The following is a 12,933-nucleotide window of genomic DNA, read 5'->3' on the forward strand; positions in this document are numbered from 1 at the left end:
TATGGGTAAGTTACCCTACTCGGGAAGAAGTACAGGGGGAAAGAAGATGGCAGAGAGAGAAAGGTCTATAGTTACCCGACCTGAGATCCAGTATCAATGTAGAGGACTGGGAAGCATGTAAATGCAAAAGGGAAGAAACAGAAGCCAATGTCAGATCAGGGCTTCCGCAACCAAAATTGCATTTTGTGGGAGGACTAGATGGTCTCTGGTGGGTATCTTTCAGACTTTCCCCAGAATTATGAATTCAGTGCAACTCTATTGCCCACTCTTTTCCAGGGATTTGTTGCTCTACTACTGAGGAGGGCAACCAGGCCTCAGCACCAAAAATGGGGTCGCAGTTGCAGGATACACCCAGCTTTTCCACTGTTGAAAGAGGGAAGAGGTGACACTTTGGAACATCACATCTGGTGGTGGGACCTCTGTGGGCAAAACCCACATAGGAAGAGAATGGGAAGGACTTGAGAGGGAAGTTAATTGGGAAAGCTGATAGAATCCAACCACTATATTTCAATGAAAACTGACCTTATTGAAAATAATTCTGGTAAAGCTCTTTCTCCTAAAGTTCCTTTAGAATGAAGAGAGCTCAAAAGCTTATACTACAATAAAGTTGGTTAGTCTTAAAGGGGCTACTGGACTCTACTATTTTGCGACTACAGACTAACTCAGCTAACTCCTCTGGATCTATGACCAAAGAAACGGCAGTTCTAGAAATGGTATTTAATATTGTCTAAAGAACTTGCTCAAATTAAATTATCTTAGAGGAGGAGCATCCACTTTGCACACAGAAGGTCCCAGATTCAATCTCCGGCATTTCTAAATAAAGAGATCATATGCCAGGTGATATGAAAGTCTTCTACCTGAGACCTTGGAGAGCTGCTGCCTGTCTGAGTAGGCAACTCCGACCTTGATAGACTGCTGGCCTGAGTCAGTGTAACGCATTTTTACAGGTGTCTTACTAAGGCTTCCGCTATCCCAGAAGAAAGATTTTTCTTTACTCTTGGATAGCTTTCAGCAATTAGTTAAGACCTGAGACTTGCTCTTTGAACAAGTTCTGCTTATCAGTACATTATTTATAGTGTTCTTCTCGTAATGCTTTTCCCCATCAAGGCATACAAAAACCTCCTAGAGTTTCTTTTTATTGAAATACACTCCAGTCTTTTAAAGAAGCAAGGTATCAAAACATATATATGATTATCAATATATAAATCCTACAAAGATGGAACACAGAAAAGCAATAAAGAATTAGGTTTGCTAACATTTCCTAATTAACTCTAAGTATAAAACAAAGTTTCTACAAAATGCATTAAGATTCCCACAGCATACAATACAAAGGTAAGATTCTCATGAGATTTCTTCCAATCAGAACTCTGACATACTTTCTGAATTTGCATGTTTTATAGGTTATCTCATGCAAATATCTAATATCTTTTTCCTGTGATTGCATAGATAAACGTATTGGTTTAATGCTTAATTAAATATTCATATTTTATATTGTATAACATTCTAATTAGCTAAAAAGTGACATTATATCCAACTTGCAATACAAAACTATAAACCTGTGAGAAATGACAGAAAGAGTTAAGTTAGTAGATCACCACTGGTCCATTTTATGGAGAACATTAACCTAGATAGCATCCACTGTGTTTAATTAGCTGTCAAAGTTGAAAGCATACCTGTTTTAGTTACACAACTCTCTGGGGGAAAAAGACAGTTCACGCAAAGTGCAGAAGTTCACTTAGAATACATGTGTATTGCTTTGTGTAATGCGCTGTAATTTATATTACTGCAACATCAGTATGAGGCAGTCATATGTATGTATTAAAAATAGGAAAGATTCAGCTAATATGGCCTTTCTTAAACTCCTATCCCTGGCCAGCCATTAATTTTGTTGCCTCATCCTGTCCACAGGCCTGCACTGCCATTGGTTAGAGTCAGAAGCCAGCCCTAACTAGCTGCCCAGTGGCTTAGCCTGAAAACTGATCCTGGCTTTCAGTTATCAAAACTAAAGACAACTCAAGGAGTAAACACCCCTGAAAAAAATAACCGTTACAAGGACTTTTATGAAATTTTTTTTCTAAATTTTTAGATTTTTATCATTTTAAAGTGCCAGTGCTAAAAGTGCTCACGCTTATTTCAGCACAATAAATAAGATACAATAAATATAAGAGTACAATGATCATCACCAAGAAATCTTTTCCTAAGAGCCCAAATACCAATCAAATGTAGTAAGTCCAACCAAGTTCATATGATTCGTTAGTCCTTGATATTATCCTTTAATTCATGATGTTTTTGTTTTCCAGGAAGTTACATAGGATAGGACCCCAGATTACTTCAAATTTGGCCTCTTCAGCACAGTATTCAGACTGCCTTTTCCAAAACTCATCCAAAATGTGCCCTATGGGCTTGCCGGCGTGTCAATTCCCGCTCTGTCAGAGCTTCCTCGTAGGCCAATAAATGCTACAAATAAGGCAATATACTGTAATAAAACACAGAAATCTGTGACTATGTATTCATTGTATTGTCGAAGGCTTTCACGGCCGGAGAACAATGGTTGTTGTGGGTTTTCCGGGCTGTATTGCCGTGGTCTTGGCATTGTAGTTCCTGACGTTTCGCCAGCAGCTGTGGCTGGCATCTTCAGAGGTGTAGCACCAAAAGACAGAGATCTGTGACACTGAGAGATCTCTGTCTTTTGGTGCTACACCTCTGAAGATGCCAGCCACAGCTGCTGGCGAAGCGTCAGGAACTACAATGCCAAGACCACGGCAATACAGCCCGGAAAACCCACAACAACCATCCTATGTATTCATTCTCAAAATGTAGAATAACCCCCCACCCCAAACTCTGCTGTTCATATTCACTGACATTATTGTAGCATTGCCATGTTTTTAAGAGAACGGACAGGCAGAGTTCCATGTGTATTAGCGGCTCCCTACTCCATTTAAATAAGATACTTGCTCCAATTAATTAAAGGTACAATTAACAACCCAAACTATAGCAAGTTACAAAAAGCATTTAAAAATTATTTCATCATTATCTGAGCCCCTGTGTGTAGGGGCTGAGCAGTGTTTCCCAACCAGGGTTCCACAGGACACCCTCAGGGCTTCTGTGAGAAACTGTGGAATAAATATATAAAATGTTGGAAATACTGTGAAAAATTGCAAATATCCCTCGAAATACCACAGTTATCAAGGTTATGTAAGCTGTCTTTAGTAGGAAAGAAGCAGCTCTTTACAATTACATTTTCTTGACAATAATTTAGCAGTATTTGAATAGCACTATCTGCCATCATTTCTTTCTGACCTGTAAATATTTTCATAGGTTCCTTGAGATTTGAAAAAATAATTTAGGGCATTCTCCATGGAACAGAAGTTAGGAAATACTAGGTTAAAGTGTCAGACTATGATCTGGGAGACGCAAATTTGAATCTCTACTCTGTCATGGAAACTGGCTGGGTGACTTTGGGGCGGTCACTTTCTCTCAACATAACCTACCTCACAGGGCTGTTGTGAGGATAAAGTGGAGAGAATAATGTATGTTGCTTTGGCTCACTGGGGAGAAAACTGGGGGGTTAAATGAAGTTGTTCTGAAGGGCGGTATATATATTGAATGTTATGATTAAGTAAGTAAACAAACAAACCCAGCCTCAGTTTCCCCTCTGTAAGAACATTTCTTAGCTGTCTTCTCCAGCGTCGGCTCTTCCTCAGCCCTGGCTTGGGCTTTTTTGGTTCCAGCTCTGGCCTTATAGAACAAAGTAACCTCTAAAGAGCATAAACCAGTTTGATTCCTGAGAGCCTTTTACTGATCTGTAGAAAAGAGCACCTATAAGACTAACAAAATGTGTATGAGCTTTCGTGAGCCACTGCCCACTTCTTCAGTTTGTCTGTCTGTGGCAGTAGAAAAGAGCAAGAGTCCAGGAGCACCTACAAGCCTAACAAAATTGGTGGAAGGGTGTGAGCTTTCGTGAGTCACAGCTCGCTTCTTCAGATACCAAAGAAGTAAAAGAGAGGTTGGTTCTTTGTCTCCTACAGGCATCATCATCATCGCCGCGATGGCTCCTTAAGGCTCCCGCCGACCTCACAGGGTCGATGTGTCCCGCGGGACAATGAAGCCCCGTCGGGGCAGAGGCGCTTGATGGGGCCGCCCGCCTCGGCCCCACCTGCCCAGGTGCGCCGCCTCTCCCGGTTGGCTGCCGGCCCGGCCTCGCAGGTGCGGCCCATCAAGCGCCCCGGCCGGCCGGGGATATCCGACGGGGGCGGGAGGCCGGCCGGCGGCCCCGCCTGCGCGCACCATGGAGGGGCCGCTCTTCGTGGACGGGCAGCCGCCGGACTTCTCGGTCCTGCGGGAGCTGCTGTGCCCGCCCTGCCTGGAAAGCGAGCCCGGCTGCAGCTCCCCAGCGGCCGCCCCCACGGACCCCAGGTCGGTTCCTCCGGCGGAGGAGGAGCGGGCGGAGCCGCAGCGCCCGTCCGCACGCGGGCTTGCCGGCGAAGCCCATTTCCTCCCCAGCCTGGCCTCGGGGGTGTCCCTTCAGGCCGATCCCCTCGAAGGGGCCGGACAGCAGATGCCCCTGCAGCGCCAGGGCGCGCGCCGGCCGGGTTTGGCGCCAGAGCCCCACGAGCGGCGCGCGCCCCGAGAAGCTCGCTTCCCATTGGGTGAAAGCGACGCGGGGGCCAGGCGCGAGGGCGGGGCGGGAGCTGCGAAAGGCGCCGAGGGGGCCCCTCCTTCAGTCGCGCCCTCTGACAGGGTGGGGGAAAGGAGGGGGGGCCGCCGCCTGTGAAGCGCAGGGCCCCGGGAGGCGCCGGCTTTCCAGAAGGGTGTGGCATAAAAAAGTCTGAGGACTTTCCCCTGGTTTCCAATGGAAAAATTGGGATATTTAGAGGAGTACTGGGGGGGGGGGGAAACCCCTAATCCTCCCCCCCCAGTCCTTTGGGCATGAGTGAAAGAAGAGAAGGTTTTACTCAAAATGTGTTCTGATTGTCGCAAGCTCTGCAGCATTCACGTTTTATTTAAAAAAAAATGTATACCGCCTCTCCAAGAACCCGCCAGAGAGGTCTAGCAGAATAAACAAAAACAACGAATTAAATGATGTTAATTAAATCCCAGCATTAAAACCCCAATGATAATTCCTACAGAGACATATAGAACGTATTTTGCTTAAATTTAAATAACTTGCCAACAATTGCCTGGTCTTCAGACAGTCAGGCCAGCACCAGGGAGCCCCTGCTGACCTCACAGGGTCAATGTAGCAGGCGATAATAGTGATAATACATTGTTGAAGAGTTCAGCGTTTTCAATGTTATGAAGTTTAACTAATATCCAGCTATGCAGGCAGCCCTACCTGCTGTTAGTCTATGAGAAAGCTTCAGTCCAAATAGTACACTTTCTTTTCTTTACTGCAAAACTTGTTTTCTACTTTCATTTTTTTCCCCTACCACTCCAATAGCAAAACTTAAGATACATGGGGTATGTCGGGTGCAACAGTTTGAAACCTTTTTTTAAAAAGTACTATATACTGGCAAATTTTCATATAGGAATCTAAGATCTTCCATAAATATGCTGCAAATACAATTTTATCTGATGCATTTTATGTGCTTAACTTGATAAAAGAAATTTAGGTTTGACAGGAAAGAAGTGGGCATTGCATATATTTCAATTTTCCCCAAATTTCTGTTGTTGTTTTTAAACCCTGAAATACTTTTGTTTTCATACCTTCAAAATGTCTTGAAATTTTATATCATTTGGTGAGCAGTCCTAAGAAAGCCTAGAAGGCTTCCCCTCTCAAAGGGCCAGGGGGAGGGGGGAGGATTAGTGGGTTCCCCTCCTCCCACCAGTACTCCTCTGAAAGAGCTGCTATAGCACAGTGGTTAAATGGTTCTGCTACAAATCAGTACTCTGCTGGTTCGAATCCCACTCCTGCCATAAGCTCAGCAGGTGGCTTTGGGTAAGCCACTCCTCTCAGCCCCACCTCCCCAGCTGTATTGTGGAGATTATAACAGTAACTTGTTCACCACTTTGGGTGAGGCAGTAATCTGTACAGAAGAGTGGTATATAAGCTCAGTTATCATCATCATCATCATCAATAATAATAATAATAATAATAATAGCAGCCTGATTTCTCCATTAGATACCTGGAAAAAGTCCTCAGATTTTTTCATGCTATAACATTTCTTTCCCAAGCATTAATTATGAAAGAGTTTGGGGGGGGGAGGTATCCTGAAGGTAACAAAATGTCAAGTGGGCTGCATTGGCACCATTTTGAAGTATTTCATGGGATGTAGCAGTGTAGAGAGCTCTCGACTATGTTAAATTGGATTCCTGCTGTGAACTACCCTATGGCATTGTTTATGAAATTGTTCTTGATATTGACTGTACTAATCTCACGCTGTGTAATCCGCCTTGAGTCTCAGTGAGAAAGACGGACTATAAATGTGATAAATAAAATAAATAAATGCTCTGGGTGAATATGAGATCTCTGGAGCATCATACCTTCTGAGGAGGGCAGGATGTGACAGTCACCCCTGTAGATCCCCAACTGTTGCTCTTCTCTCTCCCTCTTTGCCACCTGCAGGTGTGAGCCATTTAGCAGCATGGCCTGCTGCTTCCAGGTGCCAAACAACAGAGCCCTCTGTTCAGTGCAAGAAATGCCTCCACTGTTCTCCCACCTTGAACCTGTCACCAGCAACCCTGAAAAGCTTCAGCAGCAGGCAGGCGATGTCACGCTGCCTCGAAATGAGTACTTTCTTCCTACCTCAGCCTCTTTCGGTTCTTTGGATGCTCTGAGCCTCATCAGCTTACATTGCTCCAACCTTGTATCAAAGCCTGTTGATTGGGCCAATTCCCCAGAAGGCAGAGGGGCTGCACAAGAGCAAGCCCTCAGCACCCTCTTCCAAGACCTCCATGGGAGCCATCTGTCGACTTCCTCTGTGGAAGGGCCTGGGGTGGTGCGCCTGCAGGGGACTGGCATCCCATGCAGACCTGAGTTGCAGCAGGGCACAAGAAGAGCCTCTCGCAAGCAGGCCAGGCCCACGCGGAGCTGCGAACGTCTGGACCCAGCCTTTCGAGGAGTGACGTTCCAGATGCAGCTGTGCCTTCTTCGCAGTAACTCTGAGGGCCATCGGCTCCTCATAAAATCCCAGTATAGCAGGTACAGAGACTGGGGAGCATTTCCTGCTATCGAGGGCAGAACTGTATTAGTTGCTTGAGGTGGTTCCTATGGAGTAAGACACGTGTGTCAACGTTTTGCTAGATATTACACTGTTGCCGTTCTGAAGCTAAAATTTACCATTTGATTTTCCCAAGTGGACAAGACGATCCAGGAGATGAACGACCGCTATCATGAGATAACAGCATAATATCCAGCGGTGTGCAGATGTGTCACAAGACGCTATTTTTTCTGTCCTCCAAGTAACAGTTGGTCATGTAATATGCATATTATCTGCATAACCACCCTGGTCTCTTTCAGGACAGAAAGAGCTGGCTTTAAGGGCTGAGAGCTCTCATCGACTTCCACCTCCTTTGTATTCCCTGTAACAGAACAGTTGATGTCTTCAACATAACAGGGGGAAAAGGAAAATGTGAGGACAAATCCTCTTCATTGACCCTTTCCGTGAATCCTTCCAGTGGATCCAACCCAATATCATGACCACTGGTGTTGGGCTGGCCTGGCATGCCAAGCAAAGATGAGAGAAAGGAAAACAGCCAGAGTAGTTGTGTGTACATGAGGTAGAGGCAGGGCTTTTCTTCAGCTGGAATGTGGTGGAACGGAGTTCCGGAACCTCTTGAAAACGGTCACATGGCCGGTGGCCCCGCCCCCTGATCTCCAGACAGAGGGGAGTTGAGATTGCCCTCCGCGCCGCCAAGCAGCTCAGAGGGCAATCTCAACTGCCCTCTGTCTGGAGATCAGGGGTGTGGCCACCAGCCATGTCACCATTTTCTCTGAGGGCAACCCACTGAGTTCCACCACCTCTTTTCCCAGAAAAAAAGCCCTGGGTAGAGGAAACAGAAACTAAGCACCTAGCCTAGAATGACTACCTTGGGGAAAGTTAGCTTCTTGTTGTTGTCCACAAGCAAAGATTAAGCTTGCTATGTATATTGTAGACTTTAAATAGCCAGGTCAATTGTCCCCTTCACCCTACTTTATTTCATTAATATTTTCACTTTAAAAATGTGCTGTGAGTTGCTATTCCGACTGTTCTTTCACTTATTTTGGTTGCATGCTACAAATTAGTAGCACGGTGTGTTAGAAGAGGAGCACTGAGGACTGTCCCTTTCCTTAGGTTTCAGAGGGGGACAAACCAAAGAGTTAGAAAGACAGAAAGGTCAGGGTATCTGTTCACTGTTTACTGCACTGAGTATCCTTTGATGTGTAGATTGGTATTCTCAGGACTTCCTCCTCTAACCTAATCTAAGGATGGCCATCCATGAACATCCTTAGATTAGACAGGTAGATAGGATCTCTCTCTCCTCCTTTCCTATCAGAGTATGGAGTTCCTAAAAGAAAGAACTCTTATTTCCTTTTTAAATATAAGCAAGTGTACTGTTTGTTGTTTTCTCTCCTACACTCATAGCAGCCTGCATAACCAGCTCACACCATCTATGATCACGCTTTTACTGCAAAAGATATAACCCTGCTAAAGGCCCAACTATGGAATCCTTTAATTAGGTTTCTGGGGCCAACATAACTATTTATCACAGTGGCTTTAGACCTGGGTGATATCCCAAATTCCCTGGTCAGCCATGGATTTTACTAAGTATTTCTTGAGTATGTGATGCCTCTTGGCCCTCTGTAAATTAGGGCTGATGTCAAAAAAATGTGAAGATGGTTAAGTGAAAATTGTTTACATGTCTTAGAAACAGAGCAGGGCTTAAAGGTAAGTAAAACAGCTTGGAAATCAGATTTGTAAAGCATATCTAAAATATTATCCTTCTGATCTGTATTCAGTGGGAAACTTAAGAAAAGAATCCAGGTCCCTTTAACAAGAGAAGAGTGCAGAGCTGCCAGTTCGAAGGAGAACGAAGGATCTCTCTCCAGCCACCGTATGTTAATACTTCAGACTGTAAATATGTGTACTGCTTTTCGGCTGGTGATGTTTGAACATTGAAAGGCAAATACGCGTCCTCTTTTATTTCAGAAAAAATGGATGTCAGGGGTTAGGCAATATGCAGTGATAAGGCAAAGCAAACGGTCCAATCCTTTAAGTCACCGGACAAATAATAGTTCAGACTGGGTAGCAACAAGCTGTATTATCATTATAATGGTTATATCCCAGGCTTTTTTTTCTGGGAAAAGAGGTGGTGGAACTCAGTGGGTTGCCCTCAGAGAAAATGGTCACATGGCTCCAGACAGAGGGGAGTTGAGATTGCCCTCTGTGCCACTCTAGCAGCATGGAGGTCAATCTAAACTCCCCTCTGTCTGGAGATCAGGGGGCGGGGCCACCAGCCATGTGACCATTTTCAAGAGGTTCCGGAACTCCGTTCCCCCGCATTCCCGCTGAAAAAAAGCCCTGATTAGATCCACTGGAAGAGTTTACAGAAGGTGCTGAAAGAGCTGATCTATCCCTATATCCCTTAAGCAGCCTGCCTTTGCCTAGGAACCCATCTCAAAGGTTTGGGGGATCGTCGCAAGCAAAGTACATCACAGGATGAGGCTGGGGGTTAGGGTAAGGTAAAAATGCCTCTCTCTTTCTGCATGGAGAGGTGGAGATTTTGCTGAATTTCCCCTTTGGCATGGTGTCTCCCCATCCTGTGATGCCTTTTGCTTGTGAGGCTCTGCTGATTGTTATAGAGGAAGTTCCGGGTGAGCAGACTGCTTGGGGAAGTGGAAGGTGTGGGGGGAAATCCATTCCGTATACTCTGAAAGTGGATCCAACCCTCGCCATAATCTCTGGTATTCTGAAGTCATGCCAAACAAAGGTGTTGCTCTGGTACAGCAGGGGTGTTTTTTGTGTGTGTGTGTGGGGGGGGAAATCAGGTCTGTCCATCAATAGATGCAGCCCCGTGTAATTCAGCTGAGCAGCACAGATGGGCTGGCCTGGGGACAAGGGCGAGAGAACTCTCACTTTTATGGCATCTTGAAGTTATTTTGGTTACTGTGGAGCATAACTTACACATCAAACATTTAATATTAAAATTTTATAATGGGATCACTGCTGACAGCTAGTAGTGTGTGCGGGTGTGTCTTGTTCCACTTGTCAAACATGCTGTTTGTATAGAAAATGCTGCATAATATCAGTTACAAATATGTATTCCAATAGACTCCCCCCACCCACCCCAACCACTTACCACCTACCTTAAACATGAATGGGTAAAAAAATGGATTCCCTTGTTGTGCTGAATTTAGCTCTATGATTTGTGTGTAAGGTGAGAAAGGTGGATACATCTCCTATTCGAAATGAGCATCTTAAAGCCCCTTCATGTGTCAGTCAGGGTCTACAGGGATTTGCTGTAACAGGCTCAGTGAGAGCCAAGCTACAAGTGACAAGTTACACTTGCCTGGCAAGTGAACAGACAGACTCATGTGTATTCCTCCTTGTTCACTTGCCATTCACTTGCCTTCCGCTTGATCGAGTGGAGCGCAAGTGAATGGCAAGTGAACAGGGAGGAATACACGCAGGTCTGTTCACTTGCCAGGCAAGTGTCCTTCGTCCCTTGTATCTTGGCTTTGAGAGAGGGCAAAGTAAACAGAGACCTGTTCTAGGGCCCTTCAGTGACTCACACTTAGATTTATGTATTAAAGTATAATCAAACAGGTACGGGCTGATTCAGTCTGCATGCGCCTTACCTGTTTGATTGCAGCCCAGTGGAACAGTAAACGCTAGCAAGTAATGTCTTCAAACTAAATTGTGCCTTGAGGCACATTGATCTCTGTAGAATTCAATTCTAATTCAAACTGAAGAAGCGGACTGTGTGATCTACTTTTGTGGCATAGGGAACTCATCAGCTGAGGGGGAAAAAATCCTGGCTGTCATACAGACCTAACTGTTCATTCTTAGAGGATTTTTTTTTCTCTCACTATTTTGTGTTTTCTATGGCTGTGTGTGGTTGCATTAAATAGATTTCAGGGCTGAGTGCCAGAGATCTTTTGCTCGTATTAAATGTAACTGCCTAGTATGTGGAATGGGGCCTGCATGCATTTCACAGGATGACTGAAAAGATGAGATCTGCAGAAGTTTGTGTCTGAGTTTTAGGGTGAAAGACTACTAGCCAACATTCAGTATAGTAAAAACAGTGAGTCACAAAGTGCCTCTTTCATATCTTCTTGCAGCCATGGGCTGAGACTCAGCTGCTATGGCTTCTTCCGTGTTTATATTTTTGCAAGTGCAACCTTTCAGTTTGCTTTATGAAGAAGGGAAACAGAATGGGAAGGGAGGGAAACTTTCACCTCATGCCATTTTCTCACTGGAAAAAGCCACCCCTGAGCTGCCTTTAATCCTGTTGGGTAAAACTTACAGGTAATCACGGGGCTTTTTTTCAGGGGGAATGCGGTGGAACGGAGTTCTGGCACATCTTGAAAATACTCGACAATAGTGCTTGAAAACAATATTATTTCAAAGAATTCCATGTGGTTCTTCCTCATTTCCCTCTGAGAGTTCCGTCACCTCTTTTCCCAGAAAAAAAACCCCTGGGTAATCATATTTCCTCCCCAAGAAATGTAAAAGCAGCCCCCCCCCACTCCAGAACCACTGGGGTGCTTTTTCAGACCTTAAATATCGATACATAACATATCACGACTATATTGTTAAATTACATTGATACGTCATTTACCAATTTTAGGATACAGTGATATATAAATTACCAAACGTAATTGACCTTGCTGGAGTTTAAAATTGGTAATTGGCATATTGCTGTTGCTTAACGCTGCCCATTTTTTTTTTTAAAGCAAGCTGCAGGAAGAGCTGCCCTGTGTGGACTCTGTCGCTGCTGCTACAAATGCCTTCATAGTCTGGGTAGCAGTAAGAGCTCCACATAGAATTATCTCCATGAGGAAGATATCTAAGCAGCCTTAAGGTCTCTGTTGCTCCTCCATCAGCCTTTCATTTGCAACACGGAGAGTTGTTATTTGGTTAAAATATTCTGGCTTTTGTCCTAACACTCAAGTTGGTGCAATAACAATTTGGCAAAATTAAAACAACATACACAGAAAAAAAAATTGTAGCCAAACCTTTGCAACTGTGCCTTTTCGACAGTTAACTTTGCCAGCCACAAAAAGCTCTTGGAAACAAAATATTGATGGTTGTTGTGGGTTTTCCGGGCTGTATTGCCGTGGTCTTGGCATTGTAGTTCCTGACGTTTCGCCAGCAGCTGTGGCTGGTATCTTCAGAGGTGTAGCACCAAAAGACAGAGATCTCTCAGTGTCACAGGTGACACTGTGACACTGAGAGATCTCTGTCTTTTGGTGCTACACCTCTGAAGATGCCAGCCACAGCTGCTGGCGAAACGTCAGGAACTACAATGCCAAGACCACGGCAATACAGCCCGGAAAACCCACAACAACCATCGTTCTCCGGCCGTGAAAGCCTTCGACAATACAAACAAAATATTCTTGGATGCCGAGTGAAAAGCAAGGAGCGATTATGCTGTCCTCCATTTCCAGTAAGCCATTCTGAAGTATTGTCCCCACAATGAAGAACATCCTAGTTTTGGCTACTAATAATAATAAGGGCTTTTTTCCAGTGGGAACGTGGTGGAACAGAGTTCTGGCACCTCTTGAAAATGGTCACATGGCTGGTGGCCCCGCCCCCTCATCTCCAGACAGAGGGGAGTTGAGATTGGTGGCGCGGAGGGCAATCTCAACTCCCCTCTGTCTGGAGATCAGGGGGCAGGGCCACCAGCCATGTGACCATTTTCTCCAAAGGCAACCCACTGAATTCCACCACCTCTTTTCCCAGAAAAAAAGCCCTGATAATGATAATAATAATAATATGAACCTTCCTTCCT

The sequence above is a fragment of the Eublepharis macularius genome, chromosome 19 (assembly GCF_028583425.1).
Source record: "Eublepharis macularius isolate TG4126 chromosome 19, MPM_Emac_v1.0, whole genome shotgun sequence".
Classification (NCBI taxonomy): domain Eukaryota; kingdom Metazoa; phylum Chordata; class Lepidosauria; order Squamata; family Eublepharidae; genus Eublepharis; species Eublepharis macularius.